This window comes from Phyllobates terribilis, unplaced genomic scaffold (genome assembly GCF_046119375.1).
Source record: "Phyllobates terribilis strain yellow unplaced genomic scaffold, ASM4611937v1 Scaffold_6852__1_contigs__length_41524, whole genome shotgun sequence".
Classification (NCBI taxonomy): domain Eukaryota; kingdom Metazoa; phylum Chordata; class Amphibia; order Anura; family Dendrobatidae; genus Phyllobates; species Phyllobates terribilis.
In genome coordinates this window covers 12,568-29,421 of record NW_027369594.1, presented here as the reverse complement: position 1 = coordinate 29,421, position 16,854 = coordinate 12,568, and the positions used below count along the sequence as shown (strand labels likewise).

Genomic DNA, 16,854 nt, shown 5'->3' with positions numbered 1-16,854 from the left:
ACGGCTCAGCAGACAGAGTCACACAGGAGAGGATTAGATACACGGCTCAGCAGACAGAGTCACACAGGAGAGGATTAGATACACAGCTCATCAGACAGTATCACACAGGAGAGGATTAGATACACAGCTCAGCAGACAGTATCACACAGGAGAGGATTAGATACACAGCTCAGCAGACAGTATCACACAGGAGAGGATTAGATACACAGTTCAGCTGACAGTATCACACAGGATAGGATTAGATACACAGCTCAGCAGACTGTATCACACAGGAGAGGATTAGAAACACAGTTCATCAGACAGTATCACACAGGAGAGGATTAGATACACAGCTCAGCAGACAGTATCACACAGGAGAGGATTAGATACACAGCTCAGCAGACAGTATCACACAGCATAGGATTAGATACACAGCTCAGCAGACTGTATCACACGGGTGGATTAGATACATGGCTCAGCAGACAGTATCGCACAGGGCGGGATTAGATACACGGCTCAGCAGACAGTATCACACAGGATAGGATTAGATACACAGTTCATCAGACAGTATCACACAGGAGAGGATTAGATACACAGCTCAGCAGACAGTATCACACAGGAGAGGATTAGATACACAGCTCATCAGACAGTATCACACAGGAGAGGATTAGATACACAGCTCAGCACACAGTATCACACAGGAAAGGATTAGATACACAGCTCAGCAGAGAGTATCGCACAGGAGAGGATTAGATACACAGCTCAGCAGCCGGTATCACACAGGAGAGGATTAGATACACTGCTCAGCAGATGGTATCACACAGGAGAGGATTAGATACACGGTTGAGCAGACAGTATCACACAGGGTAGGATTAGAGATACAGCTCAGCAGACAGTATCACACAGCATAGGATTAGATACACAGCTCAGCAGACAGTATCACACAGCATAGGATTAGATACACAGCACAGCAGTCAGTATCACACAGGAGAGTATTAGATACACGGATCAGCAGATGGTATCAAACAGGATGGAATTAGATACACTGCTCAGCAGACAGTATCACACAGGACAGGATTAGATACACAGCTCAGCTGACAATATCACACAGGAGAGGATTAGATACACAGCTCACTTGACAGTATCACACAGTAGAGGATTATATACATGGCTCAGCAGACAGTATCACACAGGATAGGCTTAGATACACAGTTCAGCAGACAGTATCACACAGGAGAGGATTAGATACACGGCTCAGCAGACGGTAACACACAGGAGAGGATTAGATACACAGCTCAGCAGACAGTATCACACAGGAAAGGATTAGATACACAGCTCAGCAGATGGTATCACACAGGATAGGATTAGATACACAACTCAGCTGACAGTATCACACAGCACAGGATTAGATACAAAGCTCAGCAGATAGTATCACACAGGAGTGGATTAGATACACGGCTCAGCAGACAGTATCACACAGGGCGGGATTAGATACACGGCTCAGCAGACAGTATCACACAGGATAGGATTAGATACACAGTTCATCAGACAGTATCACACAGGAGTGGATTAGATACACGGCTCAGCAGACAGTATCGCACAGGGCGGGGTTAGATACACAGCTCAGCAGACAGTATCACACAGGAGTGGATTAGATACACGGCTCAGCAGACAGTATCACACAGGATAGGATTAGATACACAGTTCATCAGACAGTATCACACAGGAGTGGATTAGATACACGGCTCAGCAGACAGTATCGCACAGGGCGGGATTAGATACACGGCTCAGCAGACAGTATCACACAGCATAGGATTAGATACACTGCTCAGCAGATAGTATCACACAGGATAGGATTAGATGCACAGCTCAGCAGACAGTATCACACAGGAGAGGATTAGATACACAGCTCAGCAGACAGTATCACACAGGAGAGCATTAGATACACTGCTCAGCAGATGGTATCACACAAGATAGAAATTTTAAGCGCAGCAGAGTAACCAGCGCACATACCTGTTAGCTCAGGTGAGTTTAAAAGGCTGCTGTTGATAACAAGGGCATTTGCTAAATAGATGGTGTGTGTGCAACAATATACTGAAAGGTCAATTATATTGTGCAGCTTATCTCACCACCTGTAGTTATTTAGGTGAAAGCTCCAAAATGCTTGCCTAATATGTCTGTTTATCCAAAAGGAAGTAAAAAGGGAGAGCTAGAAAGATAGCATTGCATCACATTACATGGCAATGCAATGCACAGTTGCTGAAGTTGAACCAAAATGAGCTTGTAATCTGGCTTCTGCAACTTTGAACATGAAAAATCCAATGAGGAGAAGAAAAGCAAAGCCAAAGAGTCCATCCCAAAATCCGACAAACAAGCAAAATGAACAAAAAACATTGAATTCAATTCTTTCTGATTTTAGAAACTGCATTAAAGAAGGGGTGCACCGGTCCTGGAGATACTGCAATACCAGGTCAATGCGTGGAGTGGACAGAGCAAGCTCTTTTTCCATCTCCCTGTTCTAAAAATCCATTTAATATATGGTCCCCAGATAGGGGACGTATCAGATATTAAACTGATAAGAACAGATACTACACTTGATCTTAGCCAAAAGGCCGAGAAGCGATAACCAGAATTGGTTTCAAACTACGGAGCCACCCAAGGATCCTGAAAAGTCCATTTGTGGAGATGAGCTCCTGGACTCCCGTTAAGAAGACATGTTGTCAACCTCTAGATCCCTTACATGCCTGCACTTTTCGGCTTGCTGCTGCTGCAATCCACGCGTTTTAGATCTGCATAACTCCACCTCTTTAAACACAGCACCTTCACCCCCTGCTGTTCCCACCCGCCTCAACACCGTTGGAAGGGAGGAGAACCAATTAAGGCGGGGGGTGGGGTGGAACGAGCAGCTGTCTACCCTTAGCAGGAGGGCTCCTGATTACATACCTCTCCTGCTGCTGCTGCTGCTGGCTGTCCAGCAGCAGACTGAAGGTGGCTGCTGCTGTGCACAGGTATATAAAGGCTCAGAGCCTATTATGACACGCGCAGCCAGCGTTCCATTGCCACATTCCATCTACTGCAGGCAGGATACCTGGCTGGCTGAATGTCGCTGAGAAGCTCACAGAGACCGCCATAAGCAACAGTTTAACAGAATGCCACAGACTAATCAACCAAACTTTTTGGGTTGGGTTCTCTTTTATAGTCTGCAGGCATTAAATGAAAGAAGTCAGTGTTCCAGCAGAGGGAGACAACGTTTCAGAAAAGGCATTGTAGCAAACCAAAAAAGAAATTTTAAGCGCAGCAGAGTAACCAGCGCACATACCTGTTAGCTCAGGTGAGTTTAAAAGGCTGCTGTTGATAACAAGGGCATTTGCTAAATAGATGGTGTGTGTGCAACAATATACTGAAAGGTCAATTATATTGTGCAGCTTATCTCACCACCTGTAGTTATTTAGGTGAAAGCTCCAAAATGCTTGCCTAATATGTCTGTTTATCCAAAAGGAAGTAAAAAGGGAGAGCTAGAAAGATAGCATTGCATCACATTACATGGCAATGCAATGCACAGTTGCTGAAGTTGAACCAAAATGAGCTTGTAATCTGGCTTCTGCAACTTTGAACATGAAAAATCCAATGAGGAGAAGAAAAGCAAAGCCAAAGAGTCCATCCCAAAATCCGACAAACAAGCAAAATGAACAAAAAACATTGAATTCAATTCTTTCTGATTTTAGAAACTGCATTAAAGAAGGGGTGCACCGGTCCTGGAGATACTGCAATACCAGGTCAATGCGTGGAGTGGACAGAGCAAGCTCTTTTTCCATCTCCCTGTTCTAAAAATCCATTTAATATATGGTCCCCAGATAGGGGACGTATCAGATATTAAACTGATAAGAACAGATTTTTTGATTGAAGCTGCATCCAAGGCACTGAAAAATGTGACCGAAGTCACACCAAAACAGCGCACGAGGCGAGGATTCATGTGGACCCTTCCCGGAGGAGAGGGTCCCCAATAAACCATCCCCATCCCTCCGAGCCAGAAGGCCACAGCGAGGGTCAGGGATCTCCGATGCTCTCCCTAGCCGAAGCCGGAGAAGAGCCGTTTTCGTGCTCCCAGCTTCCATCTAGGCTGCCACCCTAGTGGAGCTGGAGCCTGTGTTGGTTTCTCAGCCCAAAGCTGACCGGACCTCCGACCGGGTTTATAAAAATTCCCCTTCCTAGCCCGGAGGCCAGGAATAGGGGGGGTTGCTCAGAAAGTATGATTGGCAAAGGTGCGGCGTGCTGCGAAGCCAAGTCTTTCTGGGTTTCCCAGTCCCAGTAAGCTTGGACTCCCACCAGGGCGCCTACTCCTGGGGCACATTGCTCCAAAGCCCTCACACTTACCCAGCCTAGTGACTTCGATCCTGGAGGGCCATGTTTTCCATCAGATAACTCTATGAGCCACCTGGCGTACTAACAAGTGCACCAAACCAGTGTGTAATATGCATCAATTTACTAGGGCAGCCCAAGGACAAAACTGCCTTTTCAAAAGATACTACACTTGATCTTAGCCAAAAGGCCGAGAAGCGATAACCAGAATTGGTTTCAAACTACGGAGCCACCCAAGGATCCTGAAAAGTCCATTTGTGGAGATGAGCTCCTGGACTCCCGTTAAGAAGACATGTTGTCAACCTCTAGATCCCTTACATGCCTGCACTTTTCGGCTTGCTGCTGCTGCAATCCACGCGTTTTAGATCTGCATAACTCCACCTCTTTAAACACAGCACCTTCACCCCCTGCTGTTCCCACCCGCCTCAACACCGTTGGAAGGGAGGAGAACCAATTAAGGCGGGGGGTGGGGTGGAACGAGCAGCTGTCTACCCTTAGCAGGAGGGCTCCTGATTACATACCTCTCCTGCTGCTGCTGCTGCTGGCTGTCCAGCAGCAGACTGAAGGTGGCTGCTGCTGTGCACAGGTATATAAAGGCTCAGAGCCTATTATGACACGCGCAGCCAGCGTTCCATTGCCACATTCCATCTACTGCAGGCAGGATACCTGGCTGGCTGAATGTCGCTGAGAAGCTCACAGAGACCGCCATAAGCAACAGTTTAACAGAATGCCACAGACTAATCAACCAAACTTTTTGGGTTGGGTTCTCTTTTATAGTCTGCAGGCATTAAATGAAAGAAGTCAGTGTTCCAGCAGAAGGAGACAACGTTTCAGAAAAGGCATTGTAGCAAACCAAAAAAGAAATTTTAAGCGCAGCAGAGTAACCAGCGCACATACCTGTTAGCTCAGGTGAGTTTAAAAGGCTGCTGTTGATAACAAGGGCATTTGCTAAATAGATGGTGTGTGTGCAACAATATACTGAAAGGTCAATTATATTGTGCAGCTTATCTCACCACCTGTAGTTATTTAGGTGAAAGCTCCAAAATGCTTGCCTAATATGTCTGTTTATCCAAAAGGAAGTAAAAAGGGAGAGCTAGAAAGATAGCATTGCATCACATTACATGGCAATGCAATGCACAGTTGCTGAAGTTGAACCAAAATGAGCTTGTAATCTGGCTTCTGCAACTTTGAACATGAAAAATCCAATGAGGAGAAGAAAAGCAAAGCCAAAGAGTCCATCCCAAAATCCGACAAACAAGCAAAATGAACAAAAAACATTGAATTCAATTCTTTCTGATTTTAGAAACTGCATTAAAGAAGGGGTGCACCGGTCCTGGAGATACTGCAATACCAGGTCAATGCGTGGAGTGGACAGAGCAAGCTCTTTTTCCATCTCCCTGTTCTAAAAATCCATTTAATATATGGTCCCCAGATAGGGGACGTATCAGATATTAAACTGATAAGAACAGATACTACACTTGATCTTAGCCAAAAGGCCGAGAAGCGATAACCAGAATTGGTTTCAAACTACGGAGCCACCCAAGGATCCTGAAAAGTCCATTTGTGGAGATGAGCTCCTGGACTCCCGTTAAGAAGATATGTTGTCAACCTCTAGATCCCTTACATGCCTGCACTTTTCGGCTTGCTGCTGCTGCAATCCACGCGTTTTAGATCTGCATAACTCCACCTCTTTAAACACAGCACCTTCACCCCCTGCTGTTCCCACCCGCCTCAACACCGTTGGAAGGGAGGAGAACCAATTAAGGCGGGGGGTGGGGTGGAACGAGCAGCTGTCTACCCTTAGCAGGAGGGCTCCTGATTACATACCTCTCCTGCTGCTGCTGCTGCTGGCTGTCCAGCAGCAGACTGAAGGTGGCTGCTGCTGTGCACAGGTATATAAAGGCTCAGAGCCTATTATGACACGCGCAGCCAGCGTTCCATTGCCACATTCCATCTACTGCAGGCAGGATACCTGGCTGGCTGAATGTCGCTGAGAAGCTCACAGAGACCGCCATAAGCAACAGTTTAACAGAATGCCACAGACTAATCAACCAAACTTTTTGGGTTGGGTTCTCTTTTATAGTCTGCAGGCATTAAATGAAAGAAGTCAGTGTTCCAGCAGAAGGAGACAACGTTTCAGAAAAGGCATTGTAGCAAACCAAAAAAGAAATTTTAAGCGCAGCAGAGTAACCAGCGCACATACCTGTTAGCTCAGGTGAGTTTAAAAGGCTGCTGTTGATAACAAGGGCATTTGTTAAATAGATGGTGTGTGTGCAACAATATACTGAAAGGTCAATTATATTGTGCAGCTTATCTCACCACCTGTAGTTATTTAGGTGAAAGCTCCAAAATGCTTGCCTAATATGTCTGTTTATCCAAAAGGAAGTAAAAAGGGAGAGCTAGAAAGATAGCATTGCATCACATTACATGGCAATGCAATGCACAGTTGCTGAAGTTGAACCAAAATGAGCTTGTAATCTGGCTTCTGCAACTTTGAACATGAAAAATCCAATGAGGAGAAGAAAAGCAAAGCCAAAGAGTCCATCCCAAAATCCGACAAACAAGCAAAATGAACAAAAAACATTGAATTCAATTCTTTCTGATTTTAGAAACTGCATTAAAGAAGGGGTGCACTGGTCCTGGAGATACTGCAATACCAGGTCAATGCGTGGAGTGGACAGAGCAAGCTCTTTTTCCATCTCCCTGTTCTAAAAATCCATTTAATATATGGTCCCCAGATAGGGGACGTATCAGATATTAAACTGATAAGAACAGATACTACACTTGATCTTAGCCAAAAGGCCGAGAAGCGATAACCAGAATTGGTTTAAAACTACGGAGCCACCCAAGGATCCTGAAAAGTCCATTTGTGGAGATGAGCTCCTGGACTCCCGTTAAGAAGACATGTTGTCAACCTCTAGATCCCTTACATGCCTGCACTTTTCGGCTTGCTGCTGCTGCAATCCACGCGTTTTAGATCTGCATAACTCCACCTCTTTAAACACAGCACCTTCACCCCCTGCTGTTCCCACCCGCCTCAACACCGTTGGAAGGGAGGAGAACCAATTAAGGCGGGGGGTGGGGTGGAACGAGCAGCTGTCTACCCTTAGCAGGAGGGCTCCTGATTACATACCTCTCCTACTGCTGCTGCTGCTGGCTGTCCAGCAGCAGACTGAAGGTGGCTGCTGCTGTGCACAGGTATATAAAGGCTCAGAGCCTATTATGACACGCGCAGCCAGCGTTCCATTGCCACATTCCATCTACTGCAGGCAGGATACCTGGCTGGCTGAATGTCGCTGAGAAGCTCACAGAGACCGCCATAAGCAACAGTTTAACAGAATGCCACAGACTAATCAACCAAACTTTTTGGGTTGGGTTCTCTTTTATAGTCTGCAGGCATTAAATGAAAGAAGTCAGTGTTCCAGCAGAAGGAGACAACGTTTCAGAAAAGGCATTGTAGCAAGCCAAAAAAGAAATTTTAAGCGCAGCAGAGTAACCAGCGCACATACCTGTTAGCTCAGGTGAGTTTAAAAGGCTGCTGTTGATAACAAGGGCATTTGCTAAATAGATGGTGTGTGTGCAACAATATACTGAAAGGTCAATTATATTGTGCAGCTTATCTCACCACCTGTAGTTATTTAGGTGAAAGCTCCAAAATGCTTGCCTAATATGTCTGTTTATCCAAAAGGAAGTAAAAAGGGAGAGCTAGAAAGATAGCATTGCATCACATTACATGGCAATGCAATGCACAGTTGCTGAAGTTGAACCAAAATGAGCTTGTAATCTGGCTTCTGCAACTTTGAACATGAAAAATCCAATGAGGAGAAGAAAAGCAAAGCCAAAGAGTCCATCCCAAAATCCGACAAACAAGCAAAATGAACAAAAAACATTGAATTCAATTCTTTCTGATTTTAGAAACTGCATTAAAGAAGGGGTGCATCGGTCCTGGAGATACTGCAATACCAGGTCAATGCGTGGAGTGGACAGAGCAAGCTCTTTTTCCATCTCCCTGTTCTAAAAATCCATTTAATATATGGTCCCCAGATAGGGGACGTATCAGATATTAAACTGATAAGAACAGATTTTTTTTGATTGAATATATCTTTTATTAGCACAAAAAATAAGTTAACAGACAGTGTACAGTGCCGCAGCCCAGTACTCACAGAATTCTACATCATATTTACATAGCATGAGGATACGACGCACTAACTAGACACATCACACCCCTATGCTACACAAAACACTCAATCTGAAAGAAAAAGCATGTCAATCAATACAGTACGACGAACCGTGATAAGGGATGGGGATTGGGAAAAAGGGGATGGGGAGGGGAAAATCACAGGCCCGAAGCTTTATTGAAAGACAAGACACATAAGGGGAGAGGGGGAGGAGGGGTTTAGTCCTCATCCTCGTCCTCCGGACCGTCCATGATGGAATAGTCTCTGAGCAGGCTGTGGATCAGCCTGCGGCAGTCCTGGATGGACATCCTCTCCCTCCTCAAGATGAGCCGGTTCCTGGCGACCCAAACGGCATCCTTGAAGCAGTTCATAAGGCGCCAAGCCTCCTGGATGGCTCCGACGGTATGAACCCCAGGGAAGAGTCCGTAAAGCACAGAATGGTGCGATAGGCTCGCCCTGGGGACAGAGTTCCTCAGGTCGTCCTCAAGTGCAGTCAATAGGCGCTGTGCAAATCCGCAGTCCCAAAAAGTGTGCAAAGATGTTTCCTCCACGAAGGGGCACCTTGGGCAGTACCGGGTCTTGCACAGGTTCCGGGCATGCATGAATGACCGGACGGGCAGTCCGCCCTGAATCGCCATCCACGACAAGTCCTTGTGCCCGTTGGTCAGCCTGTCAGACGACACATTTGTCCACACAGTCTCCAGCGTGTCCTGGTGAAGTCCTGTGATGTTCTCCACGTCATCCTTGGCTCTGATTAGCTTGTGGATAGTTTTGGGCTTCCACAAGTCGGGCTTGAGTCCCTCCAGTTGATGCTCCCCCACAAATCGAACGACGTCTCCGTAGAACCATGGCGTCGTCCAGTTGTAGGGGAAGGAGCTGTCCCACTTGTCCCAGCCGAGTCGCCTCCAAAGAGGAAGCAGGAAGAAGCGAGACATGGACCTGCCCGCGGAGCCATTCTTGACTTGCAAAGTCCGGCGGACACAATCACACACAAAAGAGGATCGCAGGAGGGTGGGGATATCTGGATCGCCCTTCCCACCCTTGCGAGGCTCCTTGTACATGACGGCCCGCCTGACTCTGTCCATCTTGGATCCCCAGACAAAGTGAAACACTGTCCTGGTAATGGCCCTGCACACAGTGACGTGTGGGGGCCAGGCCTGCGCCGTGTACTGCAAGACGGGCAGGACCTCATTACGCAGGACGAGTGCCTTACCCTCACAAGTGAGGTGTCTGAGGCTCCAGAGTCCGATCCATTGCTTCACCTTGGCCAAGCGTTCTTGCCAGGACTTGAGGGCCGCTCCTTCCTTCCCGAACCAGACTCCCAGCACCTTGAGGAAATCCGGTTGAATGTTGAAGGGGAAGGGGGCGGAGGAGGCCGGCTGCCAATCCCCGAAGAGCATGGCTTCCGACTTCCTGCAGTTGACTTTGGCCCCTGAAGCCCGGCCGAACCTCTCACACGTCTGGACGAGGGCGTCGACTGAACCACGATCAGCGCCGAAGACGGTGACGTCGTCCATGTAGAGCGAGCACTTGACCTCGTGTCGTCCCGGACCCGGTGCGGTGATCCCTCTGATCTCTCCATTCTGCCGGATAGCCTCTGCGAAGAGTTCTATAACACAAACAAAAAGAAGAGGTGATAGAGGGCAGCCTTGTCTGACCCCAGAGAGGACAGGGAAGGGGTCAGTCTTCCAGCCGTTCACCAACACCGAGCTGTGGATATCAAAATACATCAGACGGACATACGAACAAAACATGTTACCCAAACCTAACCGGTGCAGAGCTCGGCCCATGAACTCGTGGGAAACCCGGTCGAAGGCCTTCTCCTGATCCAAGGGGACCAGGGCCGCGTGTGCGCGGCGGACCTTGATGTACTCGACCGTGTCCCGCACGAGAGCGAGGCTGTCTGCGATGCGACGTCCAGGGATGCCGCAGGTCTGGTCCGGGTGGATGATCCGTCCGATGACCGTCTTAAGTCGTGTCGCCATCGTCTTGGCCAGGATCTTGTAGTCCACGTTGAGCAGAGTGATGGGACGCCAATTCCTCAGGTCGCACCTCTCTCCCTTCCGCTTGTACAGGATCGTGACCATTCCTTCCCTCAAAGATGGAGGCATTCTACCCTCCACCACCATCTCCTCGTACAGGTCCAACAGGTCCGGACAGATGAGGTCTCCCAGCGCTACATAGAGCTCCGCTGGAAGACCATCACTGCCCGGGGTCCTGCCGGTCCTAAAGGATTTAGCGGCAGAGAGCAATTCGCCCACCATCAGAGGTTTGTCCAAGGCTGCCGTGCCTGCAGGATCAAGATGGTTAGTGATACCTGACAGGAACTTATCAGCAGCGTCAGGGTCCGTAGTCTTGTGGGAGTAGAGTTCGCTGTAGAAGTCGCTGACGACCCTCATCACGTCCTCCTTCCCACGTCGCATGTTTCCGCTCTCGTCTCGCAGCTCGTTCAGGGGCGTGTGACCGGCATGAAGTTTCCTGAAAAAGAATGAGTTACATTTCTCACCCTTCTCCAGATTCTCCACTTTGGAACGGAAGACGATTCGCTTGGACTCCTCCTCAAAGTGCCTTTTCAGGCTCTTCTTGGTCTCCTCCAGCTCCTCCCTCACGTCCCAGCCGCAGTGAAGAAGGTCCTGCAGCGACCGCAGCTCGCGCTGCAGCCCTCTGAAGTCCCTCCTCTTCTCACACGCCTGTTGTCGACCCTTGGCCTGAAAGAAACAGCGAAACTCAAGTTTAACATATTCCCACCAATCAGAGACTGTTTGGAAGCTACCCTTGTAGGACTGCCACATTGCGTAGGCTGCTCTCATCTCCTCCACGACTTCATCCTGAGCCAGCAGAGCACAATTCAGCTTCCAGGAGCCGGGGCCGGACGGAAAACCGTCGCCGAGGACACCTTGTAAGTGAATGGCTCTGTGGTCGGAGAAGAAGCAGGAGACCATCGAGTGCCTACTCTGCCTGACTGCCCGAGAGGTGAACACAAAGTCAATCCTGGAGCGGAGTGAGCCATCGGGTCGGCTCCACGAATAGTTCGTGGAGCCTCTCCCCATGGAGCCCACCACGTCCTGAAGAGAGGCCTCGGTTACCATCTCGATGAGCAGCTTGGACGTGATGTCCAACTTGGCAGATGTGCCAGAACTACGACCATCCTCCTCGATGGGGCAGTTGAAATCCCCGGCCATCACTAAGGTCCTGGTGGTGGCAAGCTGAAGCCGCAGGGTCTGGAAAAGCTCCAAACGCTCATTCTTCAGTGGGGACGCATACACGTTGATGAACCTGACAGGTTCTCCCGCCCAGTTGCCATCTACAACAAGAGCCCTGCCGCAGATGAGCTCCTGGACGGACTCAAGCGTGAATGCGCCCCCCCTGATCAGAATTGCGACCCCCGCAGACTTGCAGTCACCCCCACCGGACCAGTAGGATGGACCGTGGGACCACTCCCTGGCCAGATGTTTGAAGGACCTAGAGGAGGGAAGGGAACATTCCTGCAACATATAAACATCACACAACTGGGAAGTAAGGAAGGCATAAATAGTCTGACGTCTGAACTTGTCCTTGATGCTCCTGACATTAATGGAAAATAAGTTAATATTAGCCATCATGTAGGGAAAAAAGAAAAAGTTAGCGCAGGCAATACACCTTAGTTACCACTCCGGTCGGGTGGTCCCTCGTCGGTGTTGACTGCTGGTGACGGGATCACCAGCAGGCCCTCTTCCTCCATCTGGTAAAGCAGCGCGGCCTCGATCTCAGCGACCACCAGTTCCTCCTCTTCTGGCTCGGCCACCAGGGTCTCAACCATGTGCTCCATCTCTTCTGGCTCAGGGAGGGTATCCTCCTTTTCGCCTACGAAATCCAGAATCTTCTTTTTGGAGGATTCAGTAGCAGGGCTGTCCTCCACCTTCCTCTTTCCCCGGGTTGGAACTGGGGAGACAAGAAGGGGAAAATCCTCCTCGGAATAGATAGCGGCGGGTGGAGGAAAGGTTAATTCCACCGCTACCATGGTCTGGGGAGGGAGAGTGGCTGCCGGGGCAGGGGAAAGGACACCTGCTGAGGAGTAGGGGAAGGAGGAAGAGAAAGTGGAATCCTCAGCAGGGGTGGCCGGGGTGGGGGGGAATTGGACGGGGGTGGCAGGGGGAGGGATCGAGAGAGGGGTGACAGAACTCTTACCCTCCTTTGACTTTTTCTTCTGCTTCGGAGCTGCTGGGACCGTCGCTGGGGCTTTGGCCACCGACTCCTTGACCGCTTTGGCCTTGGTCGTCTCGGCCTTGGCCGCTGGGGCCTTGGTCGTCGCGTCCTTGACCTTCACAGGCCTGGTCATCGGGGCCTTGTCCTCCGTAGCTGGGGTCGTCGCAACCACCGATGCCCAGGATCTCTCACGCTTGGGGCAATCCTTGTACAGATGAGCCGCCAGCCCACACAGGTTGCAGGATGTCTTCTTCGGGCAGTCCTTCGAGCTGTGTCCCGTCACTCGACAAATCCTGCAGGCATCCTCCTTGCAGTCCTTCATCTCGTGGCCGTTCTTGCCGCATCTCCTGCAGTTCCGCGGCATGTCCGGGTAATAGATGAGGCCGTAGGAGTTGCCCAGGGAGGATGTCGGGGGCAGGTGCCGAAGTCCGTCTGAGTACGCTGTGAAGTCTAACGGTCACCGACCACTTACCTGTCCAGAAGCCGAGTCCATTCAGGATGTGAGAGGGTTCCTTCACAACCAAACAGAAGCGTCTCAGGAAGGTACAGATGTCTTGGCCTGGGGTGTGCGGGTTGCGCATGGAGACCGTGATCCTCCTTTCGTCCCTCTGGATAGGGCAGCTACCTGTAAAGGCAGAGAAAGAATTATCCGGTCCTTTTGCGCTTACCATTTCCCAGAACCTCCTGCAGGTGTTCACAGTGGCGAAGGTGACGAAGAAGATCCCCGTCAAGAAGGTCTGGATGCTGAGGGTGTCCGACCTGGAGAAGCCTCGATCCAGCAGCATCTTCTGGCAGAACACGTCCGAGGACATGTCCGGCACACTCCCATCCACTTCCTTCAGCTTCAGGGCCACCGTCTGCCGCATCCATGGCTCCAGGGCTGGAGCTTCGTGGCGGGGCTTCTGGGGTCCCTTCTGCTGGCCAGTCGTGGAGGCAGAGTCCTTGGGGTCAGAATCGGCTCCTGGCTGGGCCCTCCTGGCTGTCCCCTGCTCCAGGCTCTTCTTTTCGGCCTTCCTCGCAGCGCTTGCCATGGCTTTCCTCCTGCAGTTACTTCTTGGAGCTGGATCTGGAACTCTTCCCGGAATGGGTGGAGCTATGCAGATTCTTCTCCCGTCGTGTTCTGGACAAATTCCCCGAAAGGTCTTTGTCTCGATGATTTTCTTCCTCGAAGATTCCACAGGACAGCCCGATTCTTCTCCGAGTCTTCGTCTTCTTCTGGATTCTTTAGAGCTTCTTCCTCCCACCGATATCCGCCTTCCTTCTCCGATGTCAGCTGGGCTCCGAAGCTCTTCTCCTTCCGAGTTCGATCGCTCTCGTCAAGTGTAGATCGTAGCTCTTGTGTTCTTAAAAGAATAGATACTACACTTGATCTTAGCCAAAAGGCCGAGAAGCGATAACCAGAATTGGTTTCAAACTACGGAGCCACCCAAGGATCCTGAAAAGTCCATTTGTGGAGATGAGCTCCTGGACTCCCGTTAAGAAGACATGTTGTCAACCTCTAGATCCCTTACATGCCTGCACTTTTCGGCTTGCTGCTGCTGCAATCCACGCGTTTTAGATCTGCATAACTCCACCTCTTTAAACACAGCACCTTCACCCCCTGCTGTTCCCACCCGCCTCAACACCGTTGGAAGGGTGGAGAACCAATTAAGGCGGGGGGTGGGGTGGAACGAGCAGCTGTCTACCCTTAGCAGGAGGGCTCCTGATTACATACCTCTCCTGCTGCTGCTGCTGCTGGCTGTCCAGCAGCAGACTGAAGGTGGCTGCTGCTGTGCACAGGTATATAAAGGCTCAGAGCCTATTATGACACGCGCAGCCAGCGTTCCATTGCCACATTCCATCTACTGCAGGCAGGATACCTGGCTGGCTGAATGTCGCTGAGAAGCTCACAGAGACCGCCATAAGCAACAGTTTAACAGAATGCCACAGACTAATCAACCAAACTTTTTGGGTTGGGTTCTCTTTTATAGTCTGCAGGCATTAAATGAAAGAAGTCAGTGTTCCAGCAGAAGGAGACAACGTTTCAGAAAAGGCATTGTAGCAAACCAAAAAAGAAATTTTAAGCGCAGCAGAGTAACCAGCGCACATACCTGTTAGCTCAGGTGAGTTTAAAAGGCTGCTGTTGATAACAAGGGCATTTGCTAAATAGATGGTGTGTGTGCAACAATATACTGAAAGGTCAATTATATTGTGCAGCTTATCTCACCACCTGTAGTTATTTAGGTGAAAGCTCCAAAATGCTTGCCTAATATGTCTGTTTATCCAAAAGGAAGTAAAAAGGGAGAGCTAGAAAGATAGCATTGCATCACATTACATGGCAATGCAATGCACAGTTGCTGAAGTTGAACCAAAATGAGCTTGTAATCTGGCTTCTGCAACTTTGAACATGAAAAATCCAATGAGGAGAAGAAAAGCAAAGCCAAAGAGTCCATCCCAAAATCCGACAAACAAGCAAAATGAACAAAAAACATTGAATTCAATTCTTTCTGATTTTAGAAACTGCATTAAAGAAGGGGTGCACCGGTCCTGGAGATACTGCAATACCAGGTCAATGCGTGGAGTGGACAGAGCAAGCTCTTTTTCCATCTCCCTGTTCTAAAAATCCATTTAATATATGGTCCCCAGATAGGGGACGTATCAGATATTAAACTGATAAGAACAGATACTACACTTGATCTTAGCCAAAAGGCCGAGAAGCGATAACCAGAATTGGTTTCAAACTACGGAGCCACCCAAGGATCCTGAAAAGTCCATTTGTGGAGATGAGCTCCTGGACTCCCGTTAAGAAGACATGTTGTCAACCTCTAGATCCCTTACATGCCTGCACTTTTCGGCTTGCTGCTGCTGCAATCCACGCGTTTTAGATCTGCATAACTCCACCTCTTTAAACACAGCACCTTCACCCCCTGCTGTTCCCACCCGCCTCAACACCGTTGGAAGGGAGGAGAACCAATTAAGGCGGGGGGTGGGGTGGAACGAGCAGCTGTCTACCCTTAGCAGGAGGGCTCCTGATTACATACCTCTCCTGCTGCTGCTGCTGCTGGCTGTCCAGCAGAAGACTGAAGGTGGCTGCTGCTGTGCACAGGTATATAAAGGCTCAGAGCCTATTATGACACGCGCAGCCAGCGTTCCATTGCCACATTCCATCTACTGCAGGCAGGATACCTGGCTGGCTGAATGTCGCTGAGAAGCTCACAGAGACCGCCATAAGCAACAGTTTAACAGAATGCCACAGACTAATCAACCAAACTTTTTGGGTTGGGTTCTCTTTTATAGTCTGCAGGCATTAAATGAAAGAAGTCAGTGTTCCAGCAGAAGGAGACAACGTTTCAGAAAAGGCATTGTAGCAAACCAAAAAAGAAATTTTAAGCGCAGCAGAGTAACCAGCGCACATACCTGTTAGCTCAGGTGAGTTTAAAAGGCTGCTGTTGATAACAAGGGCATTTGCTAAATAGATGGTGTGTGTGCAACAATATACTGAAAGGTCAATTATATTGTGCAGCTTATCTCACCACCTGTAGTTATTTAGGTGAAAGCTCCAAAATGCTTGCCTAATATGTCTGTTTATCCAAAAGGAAGTAAAAAGGGAGAGCTAGAAAGATAGCATTGCATCACATTACATGGCAATGCAATGCACAGTTGCTGAAGTTGAACCAAAATGAGCTTGTAATCTGGCTTCTGCAACTTTGAACATGAAAAATCCAATGAGGAGAAGAAAAGCAAAGCCAAAGAGTCCATCCCAAAATCCGACAAACAAGCAAAATGAACAAAAAACATTGAATTCAATTCTTTCTGATTTTAGAAACTGCATTAAAGAAGGGGTGCACCGGTCCTGGAGATACTGCAATACCAGGTCAATGCGTGGAGTGGACAGAGCAAGCTCTTTTTCCATCTCCCTGTTCTAAAAATCCATTTAATATATGGTCCCCAGATAGGGGACGTATCAGATATTAAACTGATAAGAACAGATACTACACTTGATCTTAGCCAAAAGGCCGAGAAGCGATAACCAGAATTGGTTTCAAACTACGGAGCCACCCAAGGATCCTGAAAAGTCCATTTGTGGAGATGAGCTCCTGGACTCCCGTTAAGAAGACATGTTGTCAACCTCTAGATCCCTTACATGCCTGCACTTTTCGGCTTGCTGCTGCTG

At 49.0% G+C, this 16,854-nt stretch overlaps 7 non-coding genes and 2 pseudogenes across 7 annotated transcripts; all 9 read right to left on the bottom strand.

Moving 5' to 3' along the window:
* Positions 1-2,412: 2,412 nt before the first annotated feature.
* On the bottom strand, positions 2,413-2,603 carry LOC141251310 (U2 spliceosomal RNA). The gene has a single exon (XR_012313084.1). It is a non-coding gene; the product is annotated as a U2 spliceosomal RNA (small nuclear RNA).
* A 1,115-nt stretch (positions 2,604-3,718) lies between these two features.
* On the bottom strand, positions 3,719-3,900 carry LOC141251312 (U2 spliceosomal RNA). The gene has a single exon (XR_012313085.1). It is a non-coding gene; the product is annotated as a U2 spliceosomal RNA (small nuclear RNA).
* Positions 3,901-4,424: 524 nt separating this feature from the next.
* On the bottom strand, positions 4,425-4,540 carry LOC141251317 (U2 spliceosomal RNA; annotated as a pseudogene).
* A 1,115-nt stretch (positions 4,541-5,655) lies between these two features.
* Positions 5,656-5,846, bottom strand: LOC141251309 (U2 spliceosomal RNA). Its single transcript, XR_012313083.1, has one exon. It is a non-coding gene; the product is annotated as a U2 spliceosomal RNA (small nuclear RNA).
* A 1,115-nt stretch (positions 5,847-6,961) lies between these two features.
* Positions 6,962-7,152, bottom strand: LOC141251314 (U2 spliceosomal RNA). Its single transcript, XR_012313087.1, has one exon. It is a non-coding gene; the product is annotated as a U2 spliceosomal RNA (small nuclear RNA).
* A 1,115-nt stretch (positions 7,153-8,267) lies between these two features.
* LOC141251313 (U2 spliceosomal RNA) lies at positions 8,268-8,462 on the bottom strand. Its single transcript, XR_012313086.1, has one exon. It is a non-coding gene; the product is annotated as a U2 spliceosomal RNA (small nuclear RNA).
* Positions 8,463-14,018: 5,556 nt separating this feature from the next.
* On the bottom strand, positions 14,019-14,096 carry LOC141251316 (U2 spliceosomal RNA; annotated as a pseudogene).
* A 1,115-nt stretch (positions 14,097-15,211) lies between these two features.
* On the bottom strand, positions 15,212-15,402 carry LOC141251308 (U2 spliceosomal RNA). The gene has a single exon (XR_012313082.1). It is a non-coding gene; the product is annotated as a U2 spliceosomal RNA (small nuclear RNA).
* A 1,115-nt stretch (positions 15,403-16,517) lies between these two features.
* LOC141251307 (U2 spliceosomal RNA) lies at positions 16,518-16,708 on the bottom strand. Its single transcript, XR_012313081.1, has one exon. It is a non-coding gene; the product is annotated as a U2 spliceosomal RNA (small nuclear RNA).
* Between the last annotated feature and the right edge of the window lie 146 nt (positions 16,709-16,854).